General features: G+C 39.3%; 2 protein-coding genes across 4 annotated transcripts in view; one reads left to right on the forward strand and one right to left on the reverse strand.

Moving 5' to 3' along the window:
• The window catches only part of ggps1 (geranylgeranyl diphosphate synthase 1), a 42,487-nt gene extending 38,177 nt beyond the window's left edge, over positions 1–4,310 (reverse strand). Inside the window, 1 exon segment of the mRNA NM_001141776.1 lies at positions 4,012–4,310. The gene's annotated coding sequence lies outside the window, so the exon portion shown is untranslated.
• A 432-nt stretch (positions 4,311–4,742) lies between these two features.
• The window catches only part of arid4b (AT-rich interaction domain 4B), a 240,505-nt gene continuing 232,780 nt past the window's right edge, over positions 4,743–12,467 (forward strand). For all 3 annotated transcript variants that reach the window (XM_045702251.2, XM_045702252.2, XM_045702253.2), the window contains exon 1: positions 4,743–4,932. The gene's annotated coding sequence lies outside the window, so the exon portion shown is untranslated. The remainder of the gene's footprint in view (positions 4,933–12,467) is intronic.

Raw genomic sequence — 12,467 nt, forward strand, 5'->3', positions numbered from 1 at the left:
CACACACACACACACACACACACACACGATAGCCTTTCATGATTAAGAGAAGTAGTCAATTTCTGCTCAGTCTTTTAAAGAAATGTGTGTTGAAAAGGCCTAACCACTTGTATACTCTATTTGCATTCACTTCAGAACAGACATACCCCACCAGATCCATCACTATGGGTTTCTTCACGGGACCCAAACCAAAAACAGATTTAACATGTCACTCAGTTATGTATAGAGCCATGTCATTATGGAATGATCTGCCACTCTGCCAAAAATAACATTTAGACTTAACAACATATTGTATCACAGCACCTCTCTAAAGATCTCATTTAACAATATGAATAGTATCTTGTCTCTTGTCTCTGTCATGTATTTGTATGTTGTATGTAGACCCCCAGGGAAGAGAAGCTGCTCTATGTGCAGTATCTAATGGGGATCCTAATAAACTAAAACTGCAGAGTGAACAGCAAGAAAGTGCTTGTGACTGTGGTTGAGCATCTGCTCTCTCCTTGAGTGATAAGGGGGCAGGGCTTGGTGTGGTTAGCAGCATGCAGCAGGAATGAGAGGGAGAGTGAGGATTTCCAAGTAGCAAACGGAGCAAACTATAAAAAAACTAACATTTAACAAACCAAACATTAAAATACCGTTATACAAAAACCCCAAACCGGTCCGTGCATCAATACCAGAATATAGTAAAAGCGTAAACCACCCATCCCTAGCGGGAACACTAACCCTCTTTACCATTTATGAACGGGTTGACACTGGAAGCCCTTACTGTTTTATGTAACTAGCTAGATAACATTCATTTCACCTCAATTCAAACAAAATATTATCCTCTCTGCTTCTTTCCATTTGAAGTTACAAAGCTTGTGGAGATTGTCCTTTTCTGCCTTGTTTAAACCAAAAGATAAGCTAGCTATACAACTAGCCCCCTTTCATCTGTACTTTAGCTAGCTAGGTATACAACTAGCCCCCTTTTATCTGTATTTTAGCTAGCTAGCTATACAACTAGCCCCCTTTCATCTGTACTTTAGCTAGCTAGCTATACAACTAGCCCTCTTATCTGTGTTTTAGCTAGCTAGCTATACAAATAGCCCCCTTTTATCTGTACTTTAGCTAGCTAGCTAGCTATACAACTAGCCCCCTTTTATCTGCACTTTAGCTAGCTAGGTATACAACTAGCCCCCTTTTATCTGTATTTTAGCTAGCTAGCTATACAACTAGCCCCCTTTCATCTGTACTTTAGCTAGCTAGCTATACAACTAGCCCTCTTATCTGTGTTTTAGCTAGCTAGCTATACAAATAGCCCCCTTTTATCTGTACTTTAGCTAGCTAGCTAGCTATACAACTAGCCCCCTTTTATCTGCACTTTAGCTAGCTAACTTTCGTTTGCTACCTGAGAAGCTAATGTGTGTTGAATCTGTGCTGACAGTTTGAATTTAAAACAAAATTCACCAGCAGGTGCCTGGGGCCTCAGTTATAACCGTTGCGTCAATTTCACACTAAAGTCCGGCATGCACTATTTCTGAAAATTCTGTGCACATACAAAAATATTTACATTTATAAACTTGGTGCACACCATACATACGCGTTTTCCCGTTATAAATTAGACTGGAAGTAAAACTGTGTGCGAGTGAACGGGCATTAAAACTCCACCTGCAAAATGACCTCCATACACTTTTTATGGTGACAATAACCCCCTTTTTTTTGCTGAATAATGCCTCTATTGGCATTAGACTACGACAGTCTCCAAAAGAAAGAGCAAAGGCAACTTAACACATTGCTGTAGAGGTGTGGGCAGAAAGTGTGGATATTTTGCAGTGATTTCCCCCCCCCCCCCCACAAACTTAAACGTTCAGAATGAGCAGACTATTTGTTTGAGTGTATATTCAGAACTATTTCAAAAGTAGGGTAATTTGTTCAGCCCACACTTCTATGCTAAATACAAATTGTTGTTTAATATTCTTCTTATCAACAGATTGTGTTTTGATGTCCTGCCTTGCTATAGGCTCTGAGATTAAATAGGAATTGACGTCACAGCAATACTGTAGACTGACCATATACTATCATATTTTACATAAGCTACGGGTCAATTTATTGTGTTGGCAGAATGTTTACATCTATTGCAGCAATTTATGCTGTATTTGGCAAAGGAATGTCAGTTTCTGAAAGAGAGAACAATGACAAATTGTTGTGGACCTGTCAGCAATAAATTTGAATTCAAACATTTTAATATAATGGACTGCCCACGAATTCTGAAATATTGTCTAGGGCAGGCTACCAAAATATATCAACTTACAGTCGCATACATAGTAGGGCTGGGAATGACCAGGGACCTCACCATACCATCACCTCACTGAGGGACCTCACCATACCATATTATCACCATACTGAGGGACCTCACCATACCATATTATCACCATACTGGGGGACCTCACCATACCATCACCATACTGAGGGACCTCACCATACCATATTATCACCATACTGGGGGACCTCACTATACCATATTATCACCATACTGAGGGACCTCACCATACCATATTACCACCATACCATATTATCACCATACTGAGGGACCTCACCAACTGATAAATGTCAGACTTCAGTGAGTTCAAGATAACTGGGAATTCAGGAAATAAATACATTTAACTGTCATCCAACTCGGAATTGCAAGTTGGGAACTCGGGCTTCTTTCTAGAGCAACAACCTTAAGATCACTGAAGTCATGATTCAACCTTGTTGTTCAACCTAAGTCATGATTCAACCTAAGTGTATGTTGTGTAGTAAGCTGTTAGTAGCCCATGTGCCTCACCCTAATAATTTGGTCCCTTTCCCCCCTCATAGTTTCACCTACTGTTCTGACTTGGTGCACATGTAGCCTGTTTATATAGCCTGTTGTAGAGAAATGTTATCATTGAATATTGTAAGAGCTTTCATTGTCTGCCCCCTTTATTTATCCTATGGTTCTGACTTGGTGTACAGGGAGAATACTGTAAGAATGGCCGATGTTCTGAATTCTGTCGCTGTACATTTCAGGTGCTGAACAAATAGTTATATTGACTCCGTCCGTCTTACCTCGTTCATTAATGTCTTAATCTAAATGACTTGTTGCCTCTTATCCTCTTGTCGTTCCCTTATGCCATAGTTTGTACACCTCAGTTGTCATTAGAAACCACATTTGTTTAAGCAAGTCAGCCATATCAGCTATGTTTTTTTTAAAGGCAGTAAATGAGGCTGAAGGAACTGTTTCGCTGCCAAATAAGGCTGCGCTGATAGCCAGGTGTAGCAGTGGTAAGGTGTATGGACTCTGCGGTTGGGACAGCATTATGTAGGACCTAACAGTTTGTGGGCACCGCTTGTCACAGTTATAGTGCAATTAATGTATTGTTTAGTGTTATTGCTTTCCTGGCATGCATTAAAAAAAAAAAAAAAAAAAAAGGTTGCCCCAAGATTTACATGCTAAAATCGCCATTGCATATCTGTCAAGTGGATGGATTATCTTGGCAAAAGGAGAACCGCTCACCAACAGGGATGTAAACAAATTTGGCCACAAAATTTGAGAAATAAGCTTTTTGTGGGTATGGAAAACTTCTGTGATCTTTCGTATCAGCACATGAAATATGGGACCAACACTTTACATGTTGCGTTTACATTTTTGTTCAGTGTAATAAATTAACGTTCTATTCTAATTCTGTGAAACTGACAAAGGGCTTCATCATTGTAGTTTCACGGTTGTTGAGAATCCAACTGCAAAACGATCACGAATGTGTAACCTTATATATAATATATCTTTCTATGAGCAATGAGCACGCAATGATTGTGCTGCTTACAGTGCTCCAACTAAAATGCCAGCTCACAAAGCCACTAGCTAACAAAACAAAGGAGAAAATATAGTCACTAACAACAACAATTGAACAGTTTCAGCTTATTTGCTACTCTCTTTTGTTCTGTTGTCTAGTCATATTTCACAAAGAAACAACTTTATATTGTAGACGTTAAACATAAAGCTCCACCCACCTTGCCAGCCGGTATCCGGAAACGTCCCCACTTCCGCTTTCAGACCCTTTTTCTTAGCTAGCCAAAATGCTAACATTAGCGATCAGGTCAACAAGCTTTTTTTTTCTTCCCCAAGATAATTTATTTAAACATCCACCAAAAAAAAATATTACGATCATAATTGATCAGTATGAACTTACGATTAGACGCCAAGTAACTATACAATCAAATATTGCCATAGTTCTCTTAAAAAAAACACACCATGATAGCGATTACACTGAGTCGGCAATAAGACGTGTAAAACAAAAAATGTATTTGGTCGGAAAAAATAAATGTTCATCCGTTCGTACTGCTAGCTATATACGCCATGGCTCATTCACAGAGCGAGCGCAGGAGTAGGTGGGGCACTCAAACAAACCATTTTCCAGGACGCCTGTCCGCGCTAGGAACTCTGGGTATAGTCGTTTTTTTACGTCGTCTCTCTCCAGCCTATGTAGGGTGTAAATAAGTCGTCGACGACTACATCTCCATGCTACCATTGCCTTGCTGTTTCCATGGCGTCATTGAAATATATATCGGAACCATTTTTACTTTTTTATTATTATAATTTTTTTGTAATCTGAAACTAGCCAATCATTACAAGCCAAAGGGCGGTATTTCCGAGGTGTTGTCCAATGAGCGAACATATTGATGTCCGTGGGTGGTGTTGTTTATCTGTCAGTCAGTTTCAGAAGCGGAGAGAGAGAGAGAGAGGATCACAGAGGGGAAAAAAAGCTCTCTGGCTACCGACACGGCTTACGACTTTGTCGAATTCACATACCAACATCAAACCGAACCGGGGGTCAGCGGACAAACGCAAAAAAAAAAAAAAAAAAAACTGGACAATTGTCGGATTAAATGATTTTATGGATTAATCTGAACGTTAACAACTTGACTTCATAGGTAAGGGATCGTGCTTTTGCATGCCTTAGGACGGTGAAGGAAGAAAAAATACCTACTTGACTACATTGAATTTCGATGCCCTGAAAAAAAACGGATTGTAATGTGATCAAAATTAATCTAGGGGGATGAATGAAACATCAATCGTGAACATGGAATCGTAACTCTTAAATGCACACGTTAACCTAACATTTAATCGGCCGATCGTTTTTATTTTATGAATAGTGTAACAGCCTAGGGTAACCTATTTCCTCGTTTTTAAAAATGTCATACTTTATTTATTGTGTTGGAACAATGCGACTTTGCTAACGTCATTCATTGTAACCTGCCGTGTTGTCGAATTGTTTCATAATCGTACTGAGAGGATCACTTTCTTACTGGACTAGTAAACCGACTGTTGTGGTGGAATTTTTTTTTTTTTTTTTTTAACACGACGGTCACTTTCTAAATGGTGTGGCTGCCTGGGTAGGCATCGAATAGCTCACGTTAACTGATTGGGAGAAAATACTGCCTTGTTGGAGTCAGAGCTAGTCCTTACGTAAGACTATGCCTACATCAGTACAAAAAATATATTCCCCTCGCCTTTACATCGACTTCCAATACAGTAGCGTTAGCTACGTTTTTATAGTTTCACAAGTCAATAGCGAATCTGAACTAGGCTACATTTCTTTTGTTGCTTTGATTTTTCTTTTTTTTTTAGGAGGCCAGGAACAATGTTGCAATTGAGTCAGAACTCGCTCCTTCTAGTGGCCGTAGTAGTTGTTCTGCTGCAGCTTGACACATTTCGATGTTTCCTCCTCGTCGAAAGGATTTCGTCGTTTTTATATATTTTTGTGTTTGTTGTTGTTGTTGCCTGATAATTCCTGGTTAACACTTATTTCGAGTCGGGGGAATTGACTGTACCAGCGGAGTTGTCTCGGGGTTGACATTGTAGCCACCGAGATCGGTAACTCGTCGACAGCTATTTGGTTTTATGTTATAACCTCAAAGTGAAATGTGTCACGCCTCCTAAACAAGGATGTAATTCTTGGCGATTATTATTTGGTTAGAATTCAGTGTTTTTTTTTTTAAACGACTTTATTGGGCTCGACCTTGTTGCCAAGTGTTTTGTCAATTTGCTTCTTTGTCAGAGAGGCACACTTGGATGTACTCGACCGTCAGCAAATTTGTAGAACAACTGCTCGCTGCTCGTATAGACGAGACGGGGGGGTGAATCAATCTGTTTTCAATCGTCCTGCAGCAGTCTTACTTATTCAAACTTTGCATTGTTTTGCTATCATATAATTAACGTTATAATGACAAGTGTTAGTTCTTAGTTAGGGTTGTCGAGTGTAGTTTTATCGCACTATTTGCTTTCCGATCTCTTGTGGAGATAGCCAGCAGATTCCGACCTTACTGTTATGCTTCGAGCTTGCACTGAGCTGCACTGGGGTCTGAAATTGCCATCATGATCAGATTTAAAGCCCTATTCGGACAGGATTAGTTTTAGGGGTGAGGTTGGGTAACGTAATTATGTGCACGAACACAAAACGCCATATCTGTAATTGTAGGACTGTCCGAATCTGCCATCTCTATCATTTTTTTACATGGCAGGAGTAACAATTCTCAAGTTTGACAGGAGTTGCTCACGGTTTGAGCAAGAAAACAATAACATTAAATAAATTGAATGAAGTGTTGCACATAAGCTATATATGAATGACCTACATGTATCAACTTTCACAGTGAATGCTTTTATTTATATGTTATGTGCGTATGAATTGAATAAAATATCACACCTTTTTTTTAACCCCTTGCTGTTAATAGATGACAAAGCAGCAGCATTCCACTGATCTAAATGTTCGCAAATGATAAGTTCACTTCCTCATCCGTCGCCTTAAAAACACATCTCAAGTGCACTGTTTAGCTTACATCTGAAAGCAGGGGTGAATTTAGGACGTACTGTTCGTCGCTAAAATATCCTAATGATTCTAATCAGACTTACTCAATTCAAATATTATGGCTACACTATTACCAAAAAGTTGTGTGGTATGGTTTAAAAACTTATGAGTGTGGCACTATCACCTGGACATGTTGAAATATCTTCACTCCTAGAATACAAACCTTCAGGCTTCAATAATAACTGTCAATTTATTTGAAGAGGAGAAAAAAAAAGTACGAATTACATGGGGCAGTGTTGGGGGGGGGACGAATTCCGTCCCAAAACGTCCTCTGGAATTACGGACATTCTGGAGTAATATTTACAAAACCAACATTCTCTAGTAATAGTAGTCCCGTGTGAATAGGGCTTAAGACACGAGATATGGGTTGGATTTTTGTTGTTGTTGTTGTCTCAGAACCATTTGTTGTTCCATAAAGCTGCTCTTTTCATCCAAATGCTAGCTACCAGTAGCCACAGCAGCCATTATGGAATGGCACTTTGCGTTGAACAACAAAGGAGTTTGATTGTCCACAATGGCAGAGGTGGCTACTGCTAGCTAGCATGAGAACGAAAATGGCAGTTTTCAGGAAAACTACCACTATTTCAATCTTCTCGGTTTATCAGTTTGGATTTAGGCAACATTTGGAATAAAGTTGCACATCCCTGCATTGAGGTATGTTTTCCGATCCATATTTCGCGCCTGCTCCTCGGTGTGTTTTTACACCTTGGTCCCTTACAGATTGTTTTTGTTGTTGTTGAACTTTGTACGATTTGCTTAATAATTTGTGCAGTGTGAACACTCCAAAGGAACTCAGACCCCTCAAACCGAACTGAGACCACCTCTGTGGGCTGGTTTCCGTTTTTAGGGCAATGTGAACACAACTCCCCCATGTTGGCTTTTCATTATTCTCACACCACACACTAGACTACTACAAAACCGTTTCCCCTGCCATAAGCTCTCTCACATCGGGGCCACAATAGAGAGAAGATGATGGGTGCTGTTTTTGGATAGGCCTATTGATTAGCGATTGTCAAGGATGCACAGAAATGTACAAATATGTGTGGAGTTTTTAGTTCAGATTATTTGTTTTCAATATGTGATCTATAGGCTAAGAGAGCTTCTTAAGCTGTTTATTCTATTACATTTTAGTCATTTGGCAGACACTCTTGTCCAGAGCGACTTACAGCAGTGAATGCATACATTTCATACATTTTTTCCCCCCCGTACTGGTCCCCCGTGGGAATCGAACCCACAACCCTGGCGTTGCAAACACCATGCTCTACCAACTGAGCCACATGGGACTATTGTGGGGTTTGAATAGTGTGAGAAGACAACAACATATTTGGTGAGAATCACAACATAGGTTACAAAATCCATTCTAGCTCTTAAAGGGCCAGTAGCCTACGATGGGTGTACGATTTTTCAATTACAGTATTATTTAATCTGCAGTTATTCTTTTGCTTATTTATTCTGTTACGATTAACATGTAAATATTATTGGTATCTTTTCATTACAATTTATTATGTTGCATCTTTTAACTAAATGCAATCTGTTAGCTTCCAGAATGTAAGTATGTATATCTAGCCGTTGATAAAACATTCTGATGGAATGGTTTGTCCTGCACTTTGTAAAAAACCCAGAGTGCATTTGGTGAATGTTGGAAAAAGATCTTGGTTCCTTTCTAAACATAGCAATGTGAATGCAAAGGGTATTCGGATCGCAAAATAGGTGACGTGAACTGGCAAAATAGTTGAGTCCTCATCCAAAGGCAAGGGCAGATTGAATACAAAAATAACAGAGTTATTTAGCTTTTTCTTACCCCAGAGTTCACTTTAAAGTGGACTGAGTGTGGTTCTTTTTAAAGAGGACTATATGTGAAAACACCCTTAAAGGGATACTTAACCACAAACCATATACATGGAAGCTATATAAATGCATTTATTAACGTCTATATTTGTTTTTTTGAGAAGTTTATTCTATTACAGACACCTTAATGCATACTCTTATATTATGGGAGCTGAAGAAAAAAGAATGAACAAATTATATATTAAAAAAAAAAAAAAAAAAAAAACAGCAAAGTATTTTTCCAGAGTGTACTATTAAATACATGTAATTTTGTCCTTGAAACCTTTAATTGAAATACTGTAGAATTCCATTCATTCCTGTGGAGGACTGCTCCTACTGGGGAGTACCAATATGGTCGACCGGTGGCTTCAAAGCCTCTCACTGGCCAATACATAGTGTCAGCAATACAGGGTGTATATATATATGTCATTGGGAGATTTTACTTTAAAAAAAATATATATATATTTAACACGTTCTCATTTACAACTGCGACCTGGCCAAGATAAATCAAAGCAGTGTGACACATAAAACAACAACACGAGTTACACATGGAATAAACAAATGTTCAGTCAATAACACACTAGAAAAATCTATGTACAGTGTGTGCAAATGTAGAAGATTAGGGAGGTAAGGCAATAAATAGGCCATAGAGGTGAAATAATTAGTAGTTGGGTGTGCTATTTACAGATGGGCTGTGTACAGGTACAGTGATCGGTAAACTGCTCTGACAGCCGATGCTTAAAGTTAGAGAGAGAAGTATAAGTCTCCAGCTTCAGTGATTTAAAAAAAAAAAAATTGCAGTCAAAAAAAGTTCCAGTCATTGGCAGCAGAGAACTGGAAGGATTGGCGGCCAAAGGAAGTGTTGGCTTTTGGGACAAAATAAGGGTAATTTTATTTGAATGGTAAATCTATTGATAAACTCGGTAAATTAAGATGGCAAAGACCTAAATCCAAAATTCGAAACAACTCAATTGGCTAGTTCATCTATCTGTCAAGAAATGGCCGGGTTGTAACTTGATCCTACTGCTACGACTGGATAGAGCGAGGCTGTAACTCCGCTCCCTTTCACATCGTTTATATCGCTTGGTGACGTTTACTACTACCGGTACTATGAAAACTACCTCAATGGCGATGACATTTGCTACCAAGCCATAGATGTGCATAATATCTAATAAGGAGAGCGTGGGTAGGGGGAAAAAAATGAAACAACGCTGCACTTTGTCTGAATGACTCATCTGCCAATACTTTGAGAAGTGAGAACGCACACGAATGTCTTTGTCCATAAACATGCAGGAAGATTCCTAGGTAGCTAAACCTTCCTTTCCCTATTAAGACAATCATCTAATCTGACGATCAAATGTCAATTTACGTATCCGATTGCGGCTGGTCAGATCAGTACACCAGTAAATATCTAACATTACACCGCAAGTCAGATGGCTCATTGCTGAAAATGGTGCATGTTCAGAATGATAACCAGTTAACGTTAGCTAGCTACGCTGGATATTAGCTCCTATCTGATATCTTAACACCGTGTTTATCTAGCCAGCTAGCTAGCGTAGTAGCTAATATAGCTAGCTAGCTAACGCCACAGATGAAAGGGTCAGTTATAGAAATCTTTGCTAACAGGTCACATAGCTATCAGCTTAGCTAGCTTGCTTATTGCATGCATGTCGACATGAGCCTTATTATTAATAAACTAATATTTGCAACAGGAGTTTGATTTTGGTCACTGGTCATTCATCCATTTGTCAATGCTGCACCTTTCTGTTGGAGAATGAGCTAGCTTGCTGCTAATTTTCCCCGCTAGACATTCCTAAGCGTTGTGCAGTGCTCAGGCTGTAAGTGGCGGCTGGCATAGCATAGGGACGATCGGCCAACCAGAATCTTGACTTCGATACCAGTATTAAAATACTCTATACCAAAACGATACAGAAACTATACTGCACCACTGCCTAAAAAAATATATGTATTAGCTAAAGTCACAAAATAACCACAGGGTTTTTATTTAGACTTTTTTACTTTTGAGAACTGGTAAAACAACTAAAATAGAATATCTTCTATTCTGTATTTAATTTCTTTACAAAATAAAATACCATATTAAATAACATAATATCTTAAATGTACCCAATGCAAAACCATATGAGACTCAGAGCATACAAAATAATTGTACAATTACATTTAAACAGTTTTTAAAATGTAATTTGATACATACAGTGCCTTCGGTAAGTATTCAGGCCCCTTGACCGTTTCCACATGTTAAGTTACAGCCTTATTCTAAAATGTATACAACAAAAAAAGCCTCATCAATCTACACACAATACCCCGTAATGTCAAAGCGAAAACAGGTTTGTAGAAATGTTTGCAAATGTATAAAACATTTTTTTTTTTTTAAACGGATACCTTATTTACATACGTTTTCAGACCCTTTGCTATAAGATTCGAAATTGAGCTCTGGTTGTTTCTACAACTTCATTGGAGTCCACCTGTGGTAAATTCAATTGATTGGGCATGAGTAGACAGTGCATGTCAGCGCAAAAACCAAGCCATGAGGTCGAAGGAATTGCCCGTAGAGCTCCGAGACAGGATTGTGTCCAGGCACAGATCTGGGGAAGGGTACCAATGCAATTATACAGCATTGAAGGTTCCCAAGAACACAGTGACCTCCATCATTCTGAAATAGTTGAAGTTTAGAACCACCAAGACTCTTCCTAGAGCTGACCGCCCGGCCAAACTGAAAATCGGGGGAGAAGGGCCTTGGTCTGGGAGGTGACCAACTACCCGATGGTCACTCCAGAGTTTTTCTGTGGAGATGGGAGAACCTTCCAGAAGGACAACCATCTCTGCAGCTCTCTACCAATCAGGCCTTTTATGTTAGAATGGCCAGACGGAAGCCACTCCTCAGTAAAAGGCACATGACAGCCCGCTTGGAGTTTGCCAAAAGGCACCTAAAGGACTCTCAGACCATGAGGAACAAGATTCTCTGGTCTGATGAAACCAATTTGAACTCTTTGGCCTGAATGCTAAGCGTCACATCAGGAGGAAACCTGGCACCATCCCTACAGTGAAGCATGGTGGTGGCAGCATCATGCTGTGGGGATGTTTTTCAGCGGCAGGGAATTGGAGGCTAGTCAGGATCGAAGGAAAGATGAACGGAGCAAAGTACAGAGAGATGCTTGATGAAAACCTACTCCGGAGCGCTCGGGACCCAAGACTGGGGCGAAGATTCACCTTCCAACAGAACAGCAACCCTGAGCACACAGCCAAGCCAACGCAGGAGTGGCTTCGGGACAAGTCTATGAACGTCATTGAGTGGCCCAGCCAGAGCCCGGACTTGAACCCGGTCGAACATCTCTGGAGAGGTCTGAAAATAGCTGTGCAGCGACGCTCCCCATCCAACCTGACAGAGCTTGAGAGGATCTGCAGAGAAGAATGGGAGAAACTCCCCAAATACAGGTGTGCCATGTAGAGGTCGACCGATTTATGATTTATTATTATTATTTTCAGCACCGATGTCGATTATTGGAGGACCAAAAACCACTGATACCGATTAATCGGGCGGTTTTATTTTGTAATATTTATTTCTCTGTATTTTTTTATTATTATTATATTATATTTTTATATTTTAATATTTTAATATTTTTATTATTATTATTTTTTTATTTATTATATATATATATATATATATATAATATATATATATATGTGTGTGTGTGTATATATATATATGTATGTATGTATGTATGTATGTATGTATATATATATACACACACACAC

The sequence above is a fragment of the Salmo salar genome, chromosome 19, assembly GCF_965601325.2.
Source record: "Salmo salar chromosome 19, fSalSal1, whole genome shotgun sequence".
In the NCBI taxonomy this organism is placed as follows: Eukaryota; Metazoa; Chordata; class Actinopteri; order Salmoniformes; family Salmonidae; genus Salmo; species Salmo salar.